The 8,325-nt window shown below is 40.4% G+C and overlaps 1 non-coding gene across 1 annotated transcript; it reads right to left on the reverse strand.

Annotated features, from left to right (window-relative positions):
• Positions 1-7,831: 7,831 nt before the first annotated feature.
• LOC118492026 lies at positions 7,832-7,937 on the reverse strand. Its single transcript, XR_004892467.1, has one exon. It is a non-coding gene; the product is annotated as a small nucleolar RNA R71 (small nucleolar RNA).
• Positions 7,938-8,325: the final 388 nt, after the last annotated feature.

Below are 8,325 nucleotides of genomic sequence, written 5' to 3' on the forward strand. Positions count from 1 at the left end.
CACACGCGGAGAAACACCGCTTGGGAGCGTGACTGACCAGGATCAAGCCACCAATCATACCGAACAATGTAAATAGTAAAAGTGAATGTAATTAAACCAAACCAATCCATATGAAAGGTGTTCCAAAACATAAGTATAATAACAAAGTTTAGCGGAAGCATCTGAGTAAAAGCCCAATCATAAGTAAAGTGTGTAATGTCATAATGTTTAAATCAAGCATTCACGATCCTTGTCCACAACGACCGCGCCTCCCTGTGCAAGCTCCATATATACCTAACGACCTGCAAGGCATGTAACAGAGAGTCAACAACTAGTTGAGCGAGTTCACAGAAAGTAAGTTCGTAATAGTAAGTTCATTTGTAACGTGTGGCTCTACTGGGCCAATAGTATGTTCTATAGGTGGGGGCTTCCCATGTTTGCATATACACTAGACTATTCGTAACCATAAGTGTTCTTCATAACCCGAGAACAGTAGTACGTACAAGCTTTACGTAGGTTTTACGTAAGTATCCTTCACAACCGAGGACAGGGGTACGCGGGGGTTTACGTAGGTTTTTCGTAAGTGTCCTTCCTTACTCCGGAAGACAGTAGCATGTGTGAGTTTACGTAGGTTTTACGTAAGTGTCCTTCCTGACTCCGGAAGACAGTGGTGTGTACTTGTTTACGTAGGTTTTACGTAAGTGTCCTGCTTAACCCGAGGACCATGGTAGATAGTCTAGTAACCGTGTAAGTACGAGAAATCGTTCAATTCCATCATTCAACCCATTCCCAATCCCCAGGAATCCCATGCCTTGGTAAAGAGTGTGAACTCACCTTGGTTTGCTCGGTTTGCTAAACTATGTGCTCACGAATAATCAGTCACGTCCTATAGTATGCATGTATATTAAATCAGTTCAAGTTCGCATGCCATTTCTGTCACGGAGTGTGTTTAAACAGTTATCACATATCACGTATGCAGTTTAGTCAAAATCGCACCATTTATGCTTGACAGGATTAATAGGCAGTTATCATACTTCATACAGTTAACTCACTTATCAGAACACATACACTAGCAATGTTACATGTCTAACAGAGTTATCTTGCTTAACAGGACATATTAGTTAACAGTGTTAACAAAAGTTAAATGCACATCCTTAACCGAGTTACATATTGAAAGAGTTAAATGACTTAACTAAGTAAACAACTTAACAGACGTTTAGAGGCTTAACAGAATCAGCACGTTTAACTGAGTTACATGTTAAACAGATTAACATGCATAACTTAACAGAGTTAACATCTATTAGAACTGATATTTAACTGTGTTTGCTGAACGAACAGGGTTAATAAGTTTTAACAGAGTTGCAGTACCATAATACACGACGAAATTACATGTAAATCACAAAACTCCGACTTTGCCTTCAATAAAAACTCGGACAAACACCTCTAGGAGAAACTCGGACCATATATATCATTTTAAAAGTTGGACCACTACCTCAATTACAAAACTCGGACCCCTTATACACATCACAAAAGTTCGGACCTTGTGACATCTAAAAAGTTCGGACCCCTTGGATATCTAACAAGTTCGGATCACATATATTAAAAGTCGGACCCTTTGCATTCATTTAAAAACTCGGACATTACATGTTGTATGATAAAAGTTCGGACTTGTGTCCTAACTACAAAGTTCGGACACCCCCATGTGCATAAAGTTCGGACCCCCCTCATTTCATTAAAAAGTCGGACCAATGATATTCAAGAAGTTCGGACCATATGTGTTACTAGGGAAGTTCGGACCTTTATCATCAAGCAAGAAAACTCGGACAAGCATGTTAATCAAAACTCTGAGTACACATACACAATTAGAATTCGGACTACATATACATGTATAATATTCGGACCATGTTCACAAGTCTTATAAAATTCGGACTTACACATCAAGTAAACAAAGCTCGGACATGCTTTAATATACAAAACTCAGACCTTAACTCCGAGTTACAACATATGTGATTTCCACAACCAATGTACAGAATCAATGGAATAGTTACACATACGATTAAGAAACCCTAATTTCATATATTCACAGTGCAGAAATCAAATTAACCATCAACAGTTCTAACATATCATGCATCTTAATCATCAGGCAAATGATTACACAACAATCATAACCATTTCATAATAATCAGAATCAATCAATAAACACAGAACTATTGTATGTAGAACTAGGGTTTTGTATGAATCACATAATCAAAGATTAACAACAAGAAATCATTGAACAATTACCTTGGATTGATTCTAGATGGATTGAAAGATCAAGATTGATGCAAGAGAACTTGTGCCAATGAGAAAGAGGATGATTGCAAGAGAGGGTTGTAGAGAAATCTTGAAGATACGTATGATGGTTTGTGAGATGATTAGTGAAGAAGATTAGGGTTAAGAGTTGTTAAGGTTTCACAATCTACTCTACTCACCCCTAAGTATCATCTTTTACATAGAACACACCCATCACGATATAATTTACAGTTTCATCACCAAGTTCATGCATTTGTCAAATCTTTCATAAGTAACACATAACCATGCATAATTACAATACACTTTATCGAACCAAAACATATATAGTTACAAAGCAAACCAATTGTGCAAGTAAACAACTAAACAAACAGTGAACGTGCAATAAATGCGAAAGTGGAATCTTGGAAACTCGAGTTGTCACACGTTCGTGGTTCGGGTAAAAGTTTCACAATCCATCACATTATTCTATGCAGTGTACGACCCTTTTTGGTTAACAGTCCAGTTTACGAGTATGTGTGCAATTCAGATTTATTGTGTAAGGGTTTATGGTTGCGGCCCACATCCTACGGCCCGGTCATATAAAGTGGTTGGCTGATCACCTGTGTGTGGCCCAACAGCACCATACGGCCCAACGTGGTAACAACCCGAGCCCACCACACTTATGACCCAACTAGGCAACTACCATGAATTTTAATAAATTTGCTGGCCCATCATCGTCTAACAAACATCAGGCACATGACCCATCCCTATTTTATAGTTTAATTATGAACAAGTTTCAACAACTTTAAGTTTGGCGGCCCAATTGTAAACAAATTTAGTGAATTGATCGGTCCAATAGAAATCAACAGCATTTAACATATTGACCAGTTTACAAGTTGTTCACATAATTCTTTGAATTGTCAGGCATCTCATTATTTGTTATGTCATAGTAAAATAGTTTCCTTCCTCACTGTAAATTAATACATATATATAAATTACTTCTGACATCCTAATCATTCTTCCAACTAATCAATAAACATGCAACTTTATCACCATAATTGAAATCTGTGTAACCGAACTATATCATCAACCATATCAGATCCATGGGTCATAACATGCATACCAAAAGTTCTATAAACATGCATCTGGTATCATACAAATACAAAATCAACACACATCATTCATCGTCGATCATATAGTCAAAACATGATTCCTAGTTATTTCGCAACATAAACTCTAAATTAATACTCTCACACACGAACACATAGCACATCGCAAGATGACATCTTAATGACATCTTAATGAGAAGCATACTTACCACACAAGAACACATAGCACATCGCAACATGACATCTTAATGAGAAGCATACTTACCACACAAGAAAGGAGAACGAACAGGAAGGAGGACTTCGTCCAAACTCGTCGTTGATCGCGTATGGGAGAAAAGAGTTTTAGGGTTTGTAATTTTTCAAGGAAATTGTGTATCACCACTCATGTGTTTACGTATATAAAATAGGGAGGTTTGGGCCAAATTGTTTGAGAGTATTGGGCCGAGTGGTAGCATGCACAAGGGAATCGGGCCGGGTTATTTTAAATGCGGTGACGACCCAATGGTATTCCTGACAAGTGCGGCCCACATACATAGGTATGTATTATTTAACAAGATCATCACGCGTTTAAGTTTAAGTTTAAGCTCAACGGAGTTATACCAGTACAGAACATATAGCATATTAGAGAGGAATAACGAGAAGTTAAGATCACAGAATTAAACGTCACCAACCTTGAAAGTTCGGGTTGTCACATCATCCCCAACTTGAAAGAAATTTCGTCCTGAAATTTGGCACGTAGTTACTGAGGAAGCTAGTTAGGTTGCATGGTTTCCTGGTTTTCCTGGGGTGTCACATCATTCCCCCGTTGGTTTGAAATTTCGTCCCGAAATTCCGCAGTAGCTTCAGCCTCAGTAGTGGTTTCATTGTTCTCGAACAATGGGGATATATGTGTATCATTTGGTTTTCTCGTTCCCAGGTAACTTCTGGGCCACGACGGGAGTTCCAACGAACTCGAACAATAGGTATCCTGGTGCGTTTGAGAATCTTGACCTCCCAGCCCAAGATTTCCACTGGTTCTTCGACAATTCGCAACTGATCGTCGATGGTGAGTTCCTTGAAAGGAACTATGTGAGTTTCATCTGACAGACGCTTCTTCAGATTTCGACACATGGAACACGTTGTGAACTCCACTGAGTTCTTGGGGTAGATTCAATTTGTAGGCAACCTTGCCAATTCTCTCCATGATTTCAAAAGATCCAACATATCACGGGTTGAGTTTGCCTCGTTTACTAAAACGAACTACACCCTTCCAAGGTGAGACTTTAAGCTATACTCGGTCCCCAACCTGGAACTCGAGTGGTTTCCTGTGCTTATCAGCGTAGCTTTTCTGACGGTCACGAGCTGCCGCCATTCGTTGTCGTATCTGAACAATCTTCCCTGTTGTGTCTACGACGAGTTCTAGGCCAGTGATTTGGCGGTTTCCAACTTCTGTCTAATAAAGAGGTGATTGGCTCTTCCGTCCGTACAATGCCTCAAACGGAGCAGCCTGGATACTGGTGTGGTAACTGTTGTTATACGAAAACTCCACTAACGGTAGATGCCGCTCCCAGTAGTTACTAAAGTTGATTACACATGCTCGAAGCATATCTTCAAGAGTTTGGGTGGTGCGTTCTGTCTGCCCATTCGTCTGTGGATGATGTGCTGTGCTCATGCCTAGACGTGAGCCAAAGGATTTGTGCACCTCTTGCCACAAATCAGATGCAAATCGTGGGTCGCGATTAGAGGTAATGGAGGTTGGCACCCCGTGCCTAGCAACCGCTTCTTTCAGGTAGATGACTGCAAATGTAGAAAACTTATCCGTTTCTTTGATGGCTAGAAAGTGTGCTGGTTCGGTGACGGGTGGTCCGTAGGACAACCCCTAAACGATCTAAATATGTGCACATCTCATGCTTTATTCGGTTAATTGTGGGAATTTGGTAACTATGGTGCGTTGGTATTTGCAGGTGTTAAAGTGCATAAAAGTGGGATAATATGAAGTTTGGATGGATGCTAAATGATCGTGGAAACAAGAAGTGCAAACTCCACTTGTAACGAAGCAAACAAGAAAAAGCAAAACATACAGCACCGTTAACTACGGCTCCTTGCCGTAGGTTACGGCTCCCACTATGTGCCAAAAGACAAAGCCGTAAGACAGTGTGTGGTTGGCGTAAGACTCATTGCTAGCCGTAACCTACGGCAGGTGGCCGTAGGTTATGGCTCCCTGCTGACTTGGATGACCTCGCTGACCGCCGTAACCTATGGCTGGGGACCGTAGGTTACGGCTCTGACTGATTCCAACTTTGTAACTCCTTCGTTAATTATCAATTTGATGGGGTTTAAGGGGACTTATCATTGCCAATCGGTTACCACCTGATTGTGAACGAATTTTGGAGACTTTTTGGAGATTTTCGAGCTTGAAGAACAATAGTAATCTTTGGTTTTTATGTTGGTGATTCCTTTGAACATTAAAACTTTTGTTATGATGTTGCGTCAAGCCATGCGTGGCTAAACACTCTATGGTCATCCTAGGTTGAAGGTTTGTTTGAAACAATTGTGTTTGATTCCATATTTCTAGAATGGTAAACTCTATCTATGTCTTGTTTATCATGGTGTGTGATTGCTTATTTGTAAATTGTTGATTCTTATGATATTCTAGTTTGAAACCATACGTTCTTGGTGCCGTTGGCAATCGAGATATCATGGGTAGAATTAGGATTGGGTAAGGGTTGATTGGTCATCGGGTAACAACCTCACGTTCTAGGAATCTGAGTACTTCATTCCCTTTTATCACAATAAGTAATTACACATGAACTGTGTCTATGTAGTTCTTTCTAGTGGATGATAGCACAATTGTTGAAGCAAACCGGAAACTTAGGATGGTCATTCATCTCCAAATTGTTTATAAACTCAATTTTCATTTCGCAAATTAATTAGTACTCTTAGTTTTAAAAACCAATCCAATCAAACCAACTCTTGAATTTACTTTTATTACAATTAGTTTAACTTAGTTAATTTAGAGAAACAATTGAAATAGCACATTTTCCACAAACTCCCTGTGTTCGATACCCACTTACCGCTATCTACTTAGTTGTAATTGGATAAAATTTGATTGTGACCACGACATCACGTCAAATTTTGGCGCCGTTTCCAGGGAGTAGTGCGCAACGTGTGTTAGTTTAATAGTTTTGTTTTGTTATTTTCGGGTTTACGCTGGTTATGTTTAGTGTGGAGGTACTTCAGGTGTATGCATACTAGGGGCTCTCACAGGTCATCACCGCTATCTTTTGATCCGGAAATTGAAAGAACGCTAAGGCAAAACAGAGTTTTAGTACGGGAAAACAAGATTATTGGTTCACCCACTTCACCCATCACACCGAGAAACATCATGGCTGATTCACAAATTCCACCTACAACGGGTCAAACGACCTCATCCTTTATACCTACTTCCACCCAACCATCACCAAACACCACTTTACCTAATACCACTGTCGAATTCACACCAACCAATGTCACTCAACCGATCACTACCCAAGTCGAACCCACCATTACCTTTAACCCTTCTACCACAATCCCACCATTATCCCTCTTCTTTCCCCCAACTACGGGTCAATCATCATCCAACTTCACAATTGCACCAAATTCAACTATTGTGCATGCTATGCCCTCTTTTAGACCACAACACCAATCGGGTTTTCAGTACTCGACTCTTCCATTTGGGCAATCTTCGGGAATTCAAGGAGATGGGTATGATGAAGGATATGAGGAGTTTGAAGGTTTTGATGAAGACGGGTATGCTTATGGGGGTGATGGAGATGAAGGAGATTTCGGATACATGCAAGGTCAAATGCAAGTAATGCCAAGTGTTGGTGGAGTACAACAACAGCAACAACTCATACCACAACACATTCGGCCAAGACCACAAGGGCCACAAATGCAACGCCCTACACCATTGCAACAAGTTCGACCGCAACATGTACAACCACAATTTCAAAGGCCTATTCAACACCCACTGATGCCGCAACAAAAATTTCAACAACCAAATGCACCACAAGGGCATATACCAAGGCCAATGGGTCCTATTCGCCCAAGGGGTAGGTTTGGTGTACCAAGGAGGCATCTTAGAGAAAATGTGAGGGGCATTGAAGCGCATTTTAGGCCGATAATCACTCATAATCCTTCACCGGTAGTCATTCCTCACAATGATCAAGGGAGGACATTTGAAGTGAGGACTAACTCTTTGCAAAGCATGCCAAAATATAAGGGTTTAGCAACGGAGGAGCCTTACTTTCATTTGGAGGCTTATGACTCGATTTGCAACACTCTTGGGAGTCAAGGATTCTCAGCCGATGATATTAAATTGGTACTATTCCAATTTTCTTTGGAAGACAAGGCGAAAAAGTGGTTCTACACATTACCTTCAGCATCTATATATACATGGGGGGAAATGCAACAAACCTTTTTGGATGAATTTTACACCACTCAAAAGACGAATGATGCTAGAAAAGGGTTGAGGAGCTTTCAACAACAACATGGTGAAATGTTTCATGAGGCTTTTGAGCGTTTCAATATGATGATCAAAAATTGCCCTCACCATGGAATTGAATTGTGGGAATTAATGAATGCTTTTCACGAGGGGTTGAGTGCCGAAGATGCTCGTGATTTAATGTCTATCACCGGTGGGACTTTTGGTACAAATTACGAGAATGATGATTGGGAGTTTTTGGAGAGCATGGAAACTACATCAAAAAGAAAAGCTCAAGCATCGAGGAGAGCACGACCGGCCATTGCCCGACCTCAAGTGCACGCAATAGATGACGGTAATGTTCAAACCACTAACCAAATTTATGATGTTTGTGCTATCTGTAATGAATTAGGTCATGCGGCTGAGAATTGCCAAGGAATGTTGGATGGGCAATATGAGGAGGTGAATGCATTACAAGGTCAAGGAGGGGGTGGTAGAAACTTCAATATGAATTCTAACACTTAC

The sequence above is a fragment of the Helianthus annuus genome, chromosome 4, assembly GCF_002127325.2.
Source record: "Helianthus annuus cultivar XRQ/B chromosome 4, HanXRQr2.0-SUNRISE, whole genome shotgun sequence".
Classification (NCBI taxonomy): domain Eukaryota; kingdom Viridiplantae; phylum Streptophyta; class Magnoliopsida; order Asterales; family Asteraceae; genus Helianthus; species Helianthus annuus.